Here is a 16,269-nt window from a genome sequence, read left to right as displayed (position 1 = left end):
TTATATATATTTATTTTGTTATTGTATAAATTTAATGTGTTTTAAAGTTAGTTGTTATTGTAATAAAATTAATTAGTCGTTTTATTTTAATTTAAGTAAAATTATAAAACTAATGCAGGAAAAAAATGGGAGAAAATACAGATTTTTCTCTTTTTTTTACATTCCTCACAGTTTAAAACTGTTGGGAAACCGTCGGGAAGTCCACATTAGCGACGATTTTTAACTGTCGCCTATTTTTCTCATTTTACGACGGTCGTATAGGCGACAGTTATAGAAACCGACGGGAATACTTTAAACGACTGTTTAAAAACGTCGAGAAAAACCATTTTTATAGTAGTGTATGTAACATATATATAGTTGTGTAATAATTAATATATTATGGGTATGTTACACATGAGATGTTGTTAGTAACATACATAATATATTAATTAGCATAAGATTATTATTTTAGATATATAATTTTATGTATGAGAGTTATATATTAATTTTTATATTGATGTATGAGTTATATAGTATGATAATAATGTTGATAGTAATATAATATTGCTTATTACTATTGATGCGGAGATTATTATCATCTATATTGTGAATAAAGAGAATTTGGAAATTATCCACACTAACATCAGTGGACCTTATTCCACGTTGCGCAAAAACAAGTATTTTATAACTTTTATCGATGATTTTTCTCGTTATGGATTCACCTACTTAATTAAAGAAAAATTTGACACCCTTGATAAACTCAATTTTTTTTTAAATGAGATTGAGAAACAATTAGAAAGAGTCGTCAAAGTTGCTCATTCTGATCGTGGAGGAGAATATTATGGTCGTTATACAAAATTTGGACAACACATGGGGCCTTTTGCTGAGTACTTACAAGAAAATGGTATAGTTGCTCAATACACTATGTCTGGTTCACCTGAGCAAAATGGCGTTGCTGAAGGGAGAAATCGCACTCTCATGGATATAGTTAGAAGCATGATGAGTAGATCAAATCTTCTAGAGTTTTTATGGGGTGAAGCACTTATGACTGCTACTTATATTTTAAATCGTGTTCCAAGTAAATCTGTTCCCAAAACCCCTTTTGAGTTATGGATTGGGAGAAAGCCTAGTCTGAATCATCTTCGTGTATGGGGTTGTCCAGTTGAAGTAAGAATTTATGATCCTAATTTGGAAAAGTTAGATCCGAGAACAAATCTTTGTTGTTTCATTGGTTATCTAATGCCTTCAAAAGGCTATCGCTTATATTATCCTACTCGTGGTACGCACATTATTGAATCTCATACTGCTAAATTTCTGGAATATGATGTTGTTGAAAATATTCCTTCAACATCTCTTGAAATGGGAGAGTCATCTAAAGGAATTTTTATTCCTATGTCCTTTTAAAGAGATGATAGTGGTAGTCTTAATCTTACTCCAGTTGGTAATGCTCCCATTGCTGATGAATATATTGCTCCCGTATCGAAGATGATGAGGGTCCTATTATTAATGAAGGGCCTATTATTGACGAGAGGCCTATTATTGAAGAAGCTCTTTTTGTTGATGAGGTATCTATTATCGAAGAAATTCTAGTTATGGAAGATGTTATTCAAAATAATGATCAACAAATAGAAGCTATTCCAAAAGTACCTCCGCTAAGAAGATCTCAGAGACAAGAGAAGTCAACAAAGTGACATGATAATTTTGTTTACCTTAGAGAAGGAGAATATGATATTGGTCATTTTGTGGATCCTGTCACTTATAGTGAAACACTTAATAGTCCACAATCTTCAAAACGGTTAGCACCTACGGATGATGAGATTAACTCCATGAAGAAAAATGGTGTATGGGAGCTAGTTTTATTACCTGGTGGTTTTAAACTAATAGGTTGTAAGTAGATTTTGAAAACTAAAAGGGAAAAAAAAGGACAAATTGAAAGGTTTAAAGCACGTTTAGTGGCAAAAGACTTTACTCAAAGAGAAGGTATTGATTACACTGAAATTTTCTCGCCTGTTTCCACCGAAGATTCATTCAGAATTATTATGGCCTTAATTGTGCATTTTAATTTAGATTTGCATCAAATGAATGTTAAAATTTCTTTTCTGAATGGAGAATTGAATAAGGAAGTTTATATGTCTCAACTTGAAGGCTACAAGGAGAATGGAAAAGAAAATTTGGTTTGCAAGTTAAAACGATCCATTTATGTTCTTAAACATGCATCTCGCCAGTGCTACTTGAAGTTTGATAAGGTTGTGACATCATTTGGTTTCGTCGAGAATAAGTTTGACCAATGTATTTATATGAACATTAGTGGGAGTTGTTATATTTTTCTTGTTCTTTATGTAGACAACATTTTACTTGTTAGCAGTGATTTGTCATTACTAGATGAGACCAAAAATTTTCTGTCTACCAACTTTGATATGAAAGATCTTGGAGAGGCATCTTATGTTTTGGGGATTGAGATCCATCGTGACAGGAATCGAAAAGTTCTTGACTTATCTCAAGAAGCTTACATTGATCGTGTGCTCAAAAGGTTCAACATGGATTTATGTAAGGCTGGTTCTGTTCATATTCTGAAAGGGGACAAGTTCACTAATCAACAATGTCCTAAGAAAGACTTGGAAAGATAAGCAATGAAAAACATCCCATATGCAAGTGTAGTAGGGAGTTTGATGTATGCATAGGTTTGCACTGGACCTAACATAACTTTCGTAGTCAATGTTCTTGGAAGATATTTATCTGATCCTGGCCATGATCATTGGGTTGCAACCAAGAAAGTTTTGAGATATTTGCAAAGAACGAAGATTTTTATGCTTGTGTGTAAGCATGTCGACAATCTTCGAATTGTTGGTTATTCAGATTCAGATTTTGGTGGTTGTGTTGATGATTTAAAGTCAACTTCTAGCTATATTTTCACCTTGGCTGGTGCTGCTATTTATTGGAAGAGTGTTAAGCACACTTTGATCACATCATCTACTATGTATGCTGAGTTTGTCCCATGTTATGGGACATCTTTGCAAGCTTTGTGACTAAAAACTTTTATTTCTGAGATACGAGTGTTTGATTCTATTTCCACACCTATGCTAATCTATTGTGACAATAATGTTGTTGTTTCTTTTCAAAGAATAACAAGATTAGTAATGCTTCCAAACATATGGAAATAAAGTATCTCACTGTCAGAGACTTGGTCAAGAAATGAGACATTATCATTGAAAATTGCAAGACCGAGTGTGTAACGTCCCCGCTTCAAGCCTCCATTGGGTCCTTACACCCACGGAATATTGGCTCTTATACATGAGTACGTCACTCTGGCTGCTTTCTGGACTGATAACTGACCCTACAGACAAACACGAGTGTTTCCAGCATGCTTTGTCCTCACTCGCACACTTCCTAGGAAAACTTCCCAGGAGGTCACCCATCCTGAAATTGCCCCAAGTCAAGCACGCTTAACTGTGGAGTTCTTTCATGATGGGCTACCGAAAAACAAGATGCACCTTGTTGATATATGTAGTACCAATCAATCCATTTAAGCTCTCTTCAACTGTGCGTCTCATACCTACACAGTCTCAGAATCATCCCACTTGACATTCCCTAGGTGATGTGGGATTACACAGCTTACCCGGTATTTCCCCTTACGGATCACGGGACTACTGACTGTCACAATCACCCCCCCTTACGGGGTCCGACGTCCTCGTCGACCACACTTCCGGCTGGGTCAAGGCTCTGATACCATTTTGTAACGTCTCCGCTTCAAGCCTCCATTAGATCCTTACACCCAGAGAATAATGGCTTTTATACACGAGTACGTCACTTTGGCTGCTTTCTGGACTGATGACTGACCCTACAGACCAATTCAAGTGTTTCTAGCGTGCTTTGTCCTCACTCGCACGCTTCCTGGGAAAACTTCCCAAGAGGTCACCCATCCTGAAATTGCCCCAGATCAAGCACGCTTAACTATGGAGTTCTTTCATGATGGGCTACCGAAAAACAAGATGCACCTTGTTGATATAGGTAGTACCAATCAATCTATTTAAGCTCTCTTCAACTGTGCAGTCCCATTCCTACACAGTCTCAGAATCATCCCACTAGACCTTCTCCAAGCAATGTGGGATTGCATAGCTTACCCGACATTTCCCCTTACGGATCACGGGACTACTGACTGTCACAAAGTCGATGTTAGCAGATTCTCAAACCAAAAGATTAAGTGTCGTGTTGTTTAATAAACATGTTGTTAATAAGGGCATTTTATAATCTTTTGATCTTTTAGGTTAGTGGGAGTTTTCTTTTCTATTTGCTTTTGAAAATTATGATTATTTACAAGTTTCTAAATAAAGTTATGAATTACATTTTGTGTTTCAATATTTTATTATTGAATGGATATGTTTTCAATTATGTTTTGTTATATTCTCGAGAATGATTGAATTGAAAGCATGTGGTTCATATTGTTGTGATCATTGTCTTTTTAAAGTTATTTGCTTAATGATAGTGATATTTTGTTGGCTTAATTTTTAATCATATTAAGTGACACTAACTTATTTTAAGTAGTGTATGATTGATTTTATTGGCTTATTTACTAAGCATCACGATATCAGTGAAGTTGAGGACTGATAAGAATATTATGTTATTTTAAATTGATCACATGTTGAACATAATTCCTTACCACACTACTAGACTTATTGACCATATCGATCTAATACTTTGGTATTTATGATTATGAATATCTTTTGGTGAGTTAAAAATAATATGATTGTCATAGTTTTATATCAAAGGTTAAATGAGACCGGTATGTTGAGATGTTGTCAGAGAACTATCATTTTAAAGTGGTCACAAATATTTTCTTGTTGTTCAACCCATGAGTCGTTTTTCAAATAATATTATTTTAATATATAACATATATATGTATTAAAATTAATATAGCCTAAGTGGGAGAATGTTAGACTTTTTATTTGGATTTACATCAAATTTTATTAATACTTGGATTGATTGGATAGTTTTTTATTAGCTCATATTGTTGGTGATCAATAGTTAATGGGCCGTAAAGTCTAGGTGAAGCAGAAGTGTGGATTTTTTTAGTTAACTGAAGCCTTTGATGAGCAGGTCCACTCCAACAAGGGTTATGTAGCTAAGTCTCTTCCCTAACTCTATAAATACATATTGTTTCATCACAATAGTATACTTTTTATAATCGAATAGATAAATGCTTCTAATTTAGAGATAAAGGAAGAAGATTTAGTTGATAGTATTGCACTATCAAATTGTAGTAATTACTATGGATCAATCAGGTACGCATATACCTAATTATTATATAATGTTATTGTGTTCTACATTATATTTGATATTGGATTTATTATTAATTTTTTAACATATTTATGTAGAAAAATTATACTGTAATTAGGTCTATTGTCGTGGCTGTTGTTGTAAGTGCTTGTGATAAATGAAGCTGATTCTTCATCATAAAAATAAAAAAAAATAAAAAAAAAACAAGTTTCTAAAACTTGTGGGATAATGGGATATGGAAAAAGGCAATTGGATCCAATAATTACCTCAACACAACAACAAGACATGTCAAAGAAAAAAAAATCACGTGTCACAAATAAGAACAAAACAATCTCCCTCTTTTTGCTTTCTTATTATTCTTATACTCTAATTATATTATGGAAATTTTAATTTCCACACTAAAAACAGCTTATAATTTTTTTCCTAAATGCATAGTTATTAAAATTGGTCATTTATGACCACTTTACTAATTTCTCAAAACTACCCCTCACATTTGAAATCCTAATCTCAGCCTCTCTCTTCCTCTCTCTCAACTCACCAACACTCACGGCAACCCACGAAATCCCCAACCCGCAGCAAACGTCGATCGGTCTCAACCCACGACCGTCAACGCTCAACCCACGACCGTCGACGCTCAACCCTCGACCGTCAACGCTCAACCCGCAACCACGGTGGTGACCCGAAGCGAAAATGTCCAAGGTATGTTGTGTTTTTTTTTTGTTTTTTTAGAAAGGGTTAAAAGATTTATTTTGTTTGGGATTGTTTGTGAAGCATTATTTGTTAGATTTAAGAATTTTTTTTGTGAAAATAGGATTCGGATCCGTGAATGGAGAAGAGATTGGCGTTTCGGATCTGGGGAAGAAGATGGTCCGATGGTCCGACTTTGTGGGTCCGATGGTGTCCGACTGTATGGGTCTGATGGGGTCCGATGGGTCCGATGGGGCCGATGGGGGGTCCGAATATGGGGTCCGACGGGTCCGATGTGGGGGGGGGGGGGTCCGATGGGTCTGATGCATGTGCGGGTTGGGAAAAAATAGGGTTGAGTTATGTGAGGGTTATTTTTGGGTTTTTGATAAAAGTGTCATATATTTTTTAGTTTGAAATGTATTGGTTTAACAATAAAATATTAAGATTTTTAAAGTATAGTTTTTCAAATTTCCCTTATATTATTCTACTCATATCAATAGAGCTTTCCATTTTCTTCTCAATAAAATTTAGCATTGTGATCTATTATCATTCCACATTATGGTGTCGTTTGGTAACACTTTTTTAATCAGTTTTTTGTTTTCAAAAGTAGAAAAGTGAAAATATTTTTCCAAAACATGTTCTATAAAACTGTTTTTACTTTTCAATTTTATAATTAGAAATCAAAATTTTAAAAACAAAAAAAAATCACTTTCAATATTTTTTTAAATAGTTTTTTTTCTTAATCAATCTTTTGGATTACGACCAGACCCGGACCCAAATCCCCTCCCAACGGCCCTGGCGTTGAACTCGACTTTTGACTTGAACCCGAATCCGACCCCGGACCTAGACCCAACTTAAATAAAATCAAAAAATAAAAATAAAAATAAACTTTACAGAACACACTTTTGTTTTCTGTTTTTAAAATTGAAAAACAAAAGTGGTTACAGAATACATTTTTGTTTTTCAAAAATAATTTTTTTAAAAACAAAAGTTTTACTTTCATTTTGTGATTAAAAAATTAAAAAACAAAAAATATTACCAAACGGCACCTATATATTTTATAAGTTGGAAAATTATTTAGTAGAAGCATTACACTTGTCATACCATAGAGTATTTTCTACTTTAGATATATTAAAATTATAAACTATTTTTTTTAATATAATAGTATGTGTATTTTAGTTCTAGTAGACTGTCTATTTTCTCTATAGAAAATTTAATATCATGATCCATCGTCATTCTACTTACATTTTATAAGTTGGAATTATTTGGTATAAGCATTACTCTTGTCATAGCATGGTATTTTTTGTTTTCAATATATAAAAAATTATAAACTAATTTTTTTATACCATAGTATGCATTGTAATTATAGTAGGCGTTCTGTTAGTTTAAAAAAAATTGAATAATTTACTATACTAAAAATATGATTCAAATAGTAAGTAGCGAGCGTGCTAATTTTATTTTATACATATGTAATTAAATTATTTTAAAATTTATTTTTGATACTATGAATTTAAAAATAAAAAAACCTCAAGCAAAAGTGATCTATGACTCATTTTAAAAGTTTTCCAATTTTTATTAGGATTAATTCACAAATACACAAAAATAATAAAAAAATTATAAAAATACGGTTTCATGAAATTTTAAATATTTTTACGATTTTTTTTTTATTTACAAAAGATACGGTCTTTTTATGTTGTAGTCTTGTTAATTTATTGTTGATTTTTTGTTATTTGTATGTTATTTTTTGTCGTTGTTTTGATGTTATTTTCATATTACTTTTATGTAGTTTTCTTGTTGTTTTCGTGTTGTTTCTAAAAAAAATTTGTAAAAATGTAAAAAAATAAATTCTTTAAACGTAAAAATGTAATTTTTTTTACAAAAAAAAAAAAATAGTATCTTATCTAATTATCCCATTTTTATTTGTAGCTCTATAAGAGAGTTTGTGGGCCATTATAAGATGGTTTGTGGGCCATTATTGAGGCCCATATGATTTCAATGCTAGAGGGCTCAAGTCTTTTATGCTTCTCAACTACTACTATAACACCTATGTAGGGAGGAATGTGTCACCTCTCTTTTCTTTTCAATTTTTATATCAAACCAGCCATTAAAATGGTCCCCTCTCCATAGTCCCATGTGCTGTGATTCAATATATATTTTTTCCTTTCTTGCTATTTTGCTTTCTCGAGTGATAGCCTACATACCATGATCATGTCATGCATATAAGGGAAAAATTTGGGAACTTGGCTTTACTTGTTTAATGTTTGGAAGATGGTTAGAAAAGTAACTATTCGAAAAGCAATTCTAGTACAGAGTCACTATCTAAAAAAAACTAGTTGCCATGCCATCAAGATTTTGATATATGATATTAAATCATGACAGCTACCCTTGTACGTTTGGTAACAAACTATAATTGTTGTTTAGTTAAAATAATAATAATAATAATAATAATAATAATAATAATAATAATAATAATAATAATAATAATAATAATAATAATAATAATCTTTTAAGGGTCGCAATTAGAGGAGATAATCAAGGTTTCTTTGGATTCCAACTTGAATTTCAATTATACTTTGCTCATTTTGAAATCTTAATTTTAGGGTGAAAAAAAAAAACAATATTTTCTTTCTTTCTTTCTTTTTTGTTTTTTCTTACAAAGTGATTAGAATTACTCATGAATTTACGACGCAGACGTCCGCCACCGGCGCTGGAACCTCCTCGAACCAGGATAGCTCATCGTCTAACCGCAGAGCATGCTTTGCCAAACCATGGGCTGCTAAATATCAAAAGCGAGCCACATAGGACAAAACTGCCCCCAGAAATTTAGACAATAAAGCTATAACATCTTCAAACACCGCTCCTAGCTCATTGAAATACACCTGAAAAAAGCAGAAAACCAGAATAAAACTTTTATTAGAAAATTATCAAACTGACCAGAATCTACCAAACAACAAGAACTAAGCAACCAGAACTCCACTAAAAAATATTAGAACTAGCCAAAGGGATTAGTGTAATCCCTTTGGCTAGTAGCAACTGAATTATATCACTCTACTTCATAACCTTCTTAAAGTCAGCATCCATTACTAAGACCATATCATCTAAAATGAATTTTAGTATGTAATTTAGTAAAAAGCAATAAACCTAAATCCTACCATATATATATATAATGAAACTATAATTTAATCCATTTCTATTTATATCAATTATAGAAGTTGACTGCCTTGTTTGAAAAAGATCTTCTAAAAATAACTTTGGAAAATCTAAGCTTTCTTGATTGACATTTCCAACACGATAAAATTATTATTTGACTCTATTGGAGTTAACTATTTTTTAAATAAATTATAATATACTACTAGTAGTATTAAGATAGATAGATGTCAATAAAAAAAATAATGTATATCTTAATGCTTTCCTAATACTATATATAGCTATTTTTTATTGTTATCTTTTAATACAATAAAATAAAACTCAAACTTATTAAACTTAATTGTCCATTTATTTCAGCATCTTATAGGATAAAACAAAATTTTTCAATTCATTATTAATGTCCCCTCTCTCTTATTGATAACGAAATACCCACATTTATAATTTACTAGGTGAATGTACGTGCCGAGCCACGTATTGCTAGTTTTATTTAAGATTTTAGTCTTTTAAGATTTTGAATGTATTTTATTTTTAAAGATTACAAATTTTTTGTTTGAAAAAATTAAATATTTATATTTGAAATATTATTTAATAATGTATTAAAAATAATATTAGTGTAATTATAAAATTGTAAATAAATTTATTATTGGAGTAGTAGATTATTCTATTTAGTTTTTTTTTAACATAGCATTGTAATGTAAGTTTATATCTATAAATATTCTGTAAAGTGTTAATATTATATGAACATCTCCATTTATAAAGCTAAAAAGTGGGTCAATGACATAAGTGGTATATCTGCAATCACACAAAGATAGAAGTGGTATTTCTGCTTCCTATGCTTATCCAGAGAAAACATTAGATAACGTGAGGTTAACTTTAATATATAAAGATTTTTCTTTTTTAAAAAATAAAAAAAATATATTAATATTCTCCCAAGATAGGTTTGTTAGAGAGATATGTAGCTAAGATGATTTTTTTAATTTAAAAAGAGATTATTAATATTTAAAAGATTGTTTAATTTTTTGGGTTTAATTATTGGGTTTATTTGTTAACGGGAGATCAAACCTAATCGTTAAATTTAACAGAATATTCTTTTATTTTTAAGTATATTCTGTTAAACCAAGAATTGCCGTTAAATATGCACTTTTAATATATAAAGATACAATAAAGTTATATTATTTTATATATCTATTTATGGTAAAATAAAAATTATATTTATAAACAATATAAACAAATTAAAATTAACTAATATAATCAAAATTCAATTCAGCTTATTTATTATCTATAAAGATGGGTTGGAATACCAACATCATAACCAATACTAAACCTTCTAATTATTTTAGCCATTGGATTTACTAAAAATTATTTATATTGATATCTTTCTGAACAACCAAAAAACAAGAAAATCAATACTCATTAACATTTACTATCCATTTATTTTAGTATCTTCATAATAATAGAATAAAATCAAAAATATCCACAATTCACTTTTAATGTCTCCACCTCCCATTGATTATAAAATCTCCACATTTATAATTTTTACACCAAAATTATATTATATTATATATAATGAACCTTATATTTATTGTCAATATAAATTTCCATAAAATGAACTAATTAATATATTCACAATCCCATTTGAGTATTAAGACTTAATATTTCCTTATTTAAAATTTTAATATATTTTAAAATTCATGAAATACTGATATTTTAACCAAATTACCCTAAATAATAAGGGGTCAGCCATATAATAGGTGCAAAAGCCTTGAAAGGCACCAAAACCATTATCAATGGCGCAACTCAACTATCAAATTGGTACTGAATTAAGTAATAATAATCTGCTAAATATAAATTTATAAACTATCAATAGGGTAGAAATACAATAGCTTAAATCAAGGAAAATAAATTAAAAGAAAAAAATATTTATTTGATTATTTGAAATATTAAAATAAAACAATTTCTAAAGATATTAAAATAAAATAAATACAAAAAATTAAGCAAAAGTCTGTATTAATAATAATAATAATAATAAAATTCATTAAAATAAAATATTAAAAAAGAAATTTAGAAATTTCTGATTCAATAAATGAAGAATCAAACTTTACCGCTAAACATATAAAAGGAAAAAATCAAGAAAAGATACTATTAATAACAAAAGTCAAAATTATATAAAATTATATAATTATATAAATATAATAATAAATGTAATAAATATATATATGAAAATAATAAATGTAATAATTATAATATATAATTTACCATAAAAACTAATAAAGCTTAAACCAAAACAACCCAAATCATGTCTCTGGTTATTCCGCTACCACCCTCGTCATCGGAAAATGAAACTCCTTTAACTTTTTTTCGGTAACAACTTTGCAGAACATCATTTCTTCCTAGAAATTCAGTCACAGAGAAATAGAAACTAATAATAATAATTAAAATATAGGAAAAGAAAACTCCCTCTGAAGACTAACCAAAAGACAACGGTGGAATGAGCGCCTCGACTGCTCTTTATCTCTATGCCCGCTGGTCATCTTATCTCCATCAATCTTACCTCTTTCAGAAACATTTCTCCTGGCCACAACACAGTCAACCGAGGCATCGGCCGAGAATCCTATTCCTTCCGTTGAAATGCTTCTTTAAAGTATAAAGAAGGGTGAATCTATTTTATATGTAATTTAATTACAAACATCAAATATGAAAAAGAAGAATTCAAATGCGAATATTTTCTTTTCTTTGAATACAAATGAATTAATACTAGTAAAAAAAAAACATGAATTATGGAATTTGATTAAAAAAAAAATTCTAAGTGGAAACATTAAACATGTATACATATATGCAACTATTATACTAGTCTTACCTTAATTTTGAATGTAAGCGTGCCGGTAACTCTAAGTGGAAACTATTGCTTGACGATTTAAGGCCCTGAGTCAAAAACTGGTTAGTGATCCGCTAAATCACTTTCGGGGACTTAAACTTAAAACTAAAAGTTTTCCTATCGATAAAAAGCGTGACTAAATCCTACATATCAAGAAAATTGCTAAAAAAATGAGATTTCGAGAAAAGTACCCCAAAAAACAGTAGGCCATTTCTATGAAAATGGTAGGCCATTTTTTGGGTTTTCTGCCTAGAAAAATGGTAGGTTGTTTTACCATAAACAGTCTACCGTTTTTATAGCAATTTTTTTCTTCTAAAATCCTAAAACTACAACAAAATAACTCTAATCCTTCCCATAATATCCAGAACTTCAAATAAGGCTAAAGAAACATAATTCATCAAATAAATCTAACCATATAGCCTTGAATCAAAAACTACTATTAATGAGCTAAGCTTGATCTCTAAACCCTAACTTAGCTCAAAACACCACAAAACAGCCCAAAGCTTCTCACTAAAGCTTAAACAACACAAAAGAACTCCCCAAACTCAGCTCTAAAATCGGAAACAGAAAATAGAACTAAAATCCCCAAAACCCTCAATGAAACCACATAAAAACCGTAAGATTTAAAAAGAGAAGAAGATGGATTAGCTTACCTTAACCTTCTCAATAATTAAACCACAAAAACCTAAGCTGAATTCTCTTGATTTGGTCTAAATAATAGAGAAAAGGGGTTGGGTTTCCTTGTGTTTTCTTGTAGTCGAACCCCAAGAGAGAGAAAGGGAGAAGAGTTATGTGTGATGAGTTTGGATAATTGAAAATTAATTATTTTATTCAACTTAATAAAATCTAAATAAACTTAAGGATTATTACTAGAAAGATCATTTATTCTCCATTAATAAAATAAATCCAAAAGACAATTTTACCCTTTGCTTTACTAGGAAGATACCTTACCTTCTAGGGGTAAAATGGTCCAAAACCATAACCCCGATAACTCCCGACATTCTAAATGTCTAACTAACCCTGCTAATTCTAAGACACTCAATCATATCTGAGTAACTCTATTGGCCAAATCATCACATTCTACTGTTATCAAGCACAAAACATGAAAATCATAAATTCATAAATAGTATATATAATACACTTAACATTCAAATATATCTCTGCAATTAAAAAAAATACTTTCCTAAGATATATTTCTGACAATAAGCCCTAATTTCTACTAAGAGGCATATAATCATACATTAGTATTAAAATCCTTAAATATCTACTAATTCTCATGATTTAACTATGCGGTCATTACATTTTTCTTTGAAGTTGCCAATTTCAGACACAAATCTCAGAAACAGCAACTGTCAATCTCAAACATTGTATACATTCGATTCTTATCTTCCTCATTGAAAGATTTTGAGCACTCAATCCCCAAGTAACCTAGGTGACATTTTTCAACTGGGCGTGTTTTTAAATTACTTTTAGTTTACATCTTTGGATTGCACATTTCAAATAAGCATGATGGCACTGCATTTCCTAATCCAATTGTCTTCTGTTTTCACTTTAGCTCAGATAAGATATGACCACAACTCAATGACTAAGAATTATAAATTTATATCATACTATGAAAAGTAATTGATATTATGAAATCATATACAAACAAGGAAAAATAAAGAAAAGACTTACATAGCTATAAGTAATTTTACTCAAAGACATGCAGATGTGCAATCCAAAAATAGTGTGTTATCCGTGTTTTTACAAAGTACAAAATGCGGCATTTAATGAGGAAGATCAATTTAATCCTTCCCTAATCAAGATTCTTTGATGCAACTTTGTCATGGGAAAGCCTGTGGAACTGGGAATTATCTGGGATAGAAAGACACACAAAAGCCTACTTATTTCTACCTTGGCTTCCCAAATGTAGTAGACGAATGGTTTCTCCTAGACCTGGAAGGGTCTTATAGAGAAACTCACTAAGGTGGTGCCCAAACGGGTACGTAAAAGGTCTAAGGTGGATATCGACCATTATGGAGTGTCGCAAATGTTAACTTTTTATGCACACCAAGTCACCCAAGTAATGGTTATACTTTTTATGACAAAGATTAGATCTTCTCTCCTACATCCAAGCATAGTAGGTGCATACCACCACCACCTTTTTTCCAGGAAAATATTACAGACCCCTACTCATAAAGGAGCCAGCTTTGAGCTACACGAGGCCTCTACTTTTAAAGATTGAACATTTGCATGCTACATGGCCATATGGAACAAAATGATCCCCATTATCCAGCTGTAGCACACATGGGCATATTGTTTCCCATGGGATCATTTGGTTAGCTCTGATATTGCATGTAATTTACTCCAATAGTGGGATTTTAGCGGATACCTAAGGCGGGTCATGGGGTTTTCCATACCCACCACTTAGCCTATACATACCCCTTGATTCTCATACGAAGGGGGCATCACAATTCACGTAGCTAAAACTCTTCCAAGATTGCTCCAAGTATTCTCCTTCTTCAAGAGAATCTTAGAGTACAGAGTTAGGGTTTTCTATCAAAATACTATAAACACATCAAACTTGCCCTAAGAGGCTAATAGACTGACTCGTGGACTAAGGTTTATTAACACTTGAACCAAGCAAAAAACCTTCATCTCTTTATTTCTACAATAGGTAATCTCTTTAGTTCTTAAATATTTGGTTTCCGAAAATCTCAGTAAATATTTTGGTGTTTTCATTGAGAGTTGAAGAAAGACATAAACCACTGTTACGGTCATGGTGTTCACATGAAAGACAGTTCCTAGGAAGACTCTTCAAGGTGGCCTCAAGATGGTCATGGAGGAAGTAAACCCCCTCTTGCCTGAGCCCGCCCAACCGAACGATGCGAGAGGTAGGGATACGTCCAATGTGAACGATCGAAAAGATGATCCAGAGAACCAACTGCTGGGATTTTATGCCCTAAATAAAACTCATTTCAATATAATCTTATTTTCTATCAATAGAAGATTAAAAGTCATTTAATTTTACATATTATTTTTGTAATTATGGTTTAATTTACAATTTCTAATAAATTCAGAACATATAGTTATTCACAATTACAGTGATGTCTTCATAGTGAAGAGTAATTGTGATTATATGCTTTAAAGTTTTAGTCACATGATTTATCGGTGCAGTGGATTTACATTGACGTAATAATCTGCGACAAAGTTTACTTACACTTGGATAAGTGGTATGTCATTTCCAAGGAGTTGGTTATGGAGTATACATCGGACTGAACCGATATTGAACTAGGATAAGATATCATAAACTTACTATTATATCTTTGTAAGTCAATATCACTTAGTTGATCTTAGATCAATAGATCTTAGTCTTGAGATGGTCAAGTTCTGGCTTAACTGTATTATTTGTATTCTTTAACTTGTTCGTTAAAGCTGACCAAATGGGTCGGCCCAATACTTACATCTTGGGAGCATGGTAGTACAATTGAGTGGGAGCACTTAGGGGTGAGCAACGGTCGGTTTGGTCGATTTTTTACACAAAAAAATCCAAAATTTGATTTTTCGATTTTCATGGTTATAATCCAAAAACCGACCGACCATTATACAAATGTAAAAAAAACCGACCGTTTTAATCCACGGTTTGGTCGGTTTAAATCGACCAAACCGAACTTCATTTTTTTTAAAAAAAAAATAAGTCTTTAAATTTTCAATAATTATTTGAAAACTAAAAAAATTAGAGTATTGTATCAAATATCATATGATTTAAGAATAAAAATTTCTTAATTAAATAAATAATGTAAAATAAATTTTTTTAAATTTACTCAAATTATTTGTGCTACTAATATGAATGTGTGCATATAATACGTAAATACATCAAATTATAATAAAATAAAGCAATGAATAATTGAGACTATAAATAAAAAAGATATAAGTAAAACTAGTTTAATAAAATTGTATATTAAATATGTATAAAAATAATACATATTATATATGTATAGTGTATAATATGTTCGGTCAGTTCTCGGTTTAATCGGTCGGTTTGCCATTGACAATAAAACCGATCATGTTAAGGCATTTTTAATGGAAGGCGGTCTTTTTGATTTTTGGTTTTTTCGATGTTCGAACGGTCGGTGTACTTAGTTTGGTCGGTTTCTTAGATTTTTTGCTCACCCCTAGGAGCGCTAATCATAGACATGGAATTTATAGTTTCTATAATGACATAAAAGTGAAATGATGATTTCCTTTGAGCTTGGCTTAACAAAGATAAATGGAAGAGTTTTTATTTCAATAATTATATTAGTTTACTGAAATATCATTTATCAAAG

The 16,269-nt window shown here is 30.9% G+C and overlaps 1 long non-coding RNA gene across 1 annotated transcript; it reads right to left on the bottom strand.

The window, feature by feature from the left end:
• Positions 1 to 11,204: 11,204 nt before the first annotated feature.
• Positions 11,205 to 15,727, bottom strand: LOC133034841 (uncharacterized). Its single transcript, XR_009686195.1, has 2 exons — positions 12,616 to 15,727; positions 11,205 to 11,746 (listed from the first exon to the last, which is right to left on the bottom strand). It is a non-coding gene; the product is annotated as an uncharacterized LOC133034841 (long non-coding RNA).
• Between the last annotated feature and the right edge of the window lie 542 nt (positions 15,728 to 16,269).

The sequence above is a fragment of the Cannabis sativa genome, chromosome 2, assembly GCF_029168945.1.
Source record: "Cannabis sativa cultivar Pink pepper isolate KNU-18-1 chromosome 2, ASM2916894v1, whole genome shotgun sequence".
Lineage (NCBI taxonomy): Eukaryota > Viridiplantae > Streptophyta > Magnoliopsida > Rosales > Cannabaceae > Cannabis > Cannabis sativa.
The sequence above is the reverse complement of the archived record's forward strand: the minus strand, read 5'-3'. Positions and strand labels throughout refer to the sequence as shown.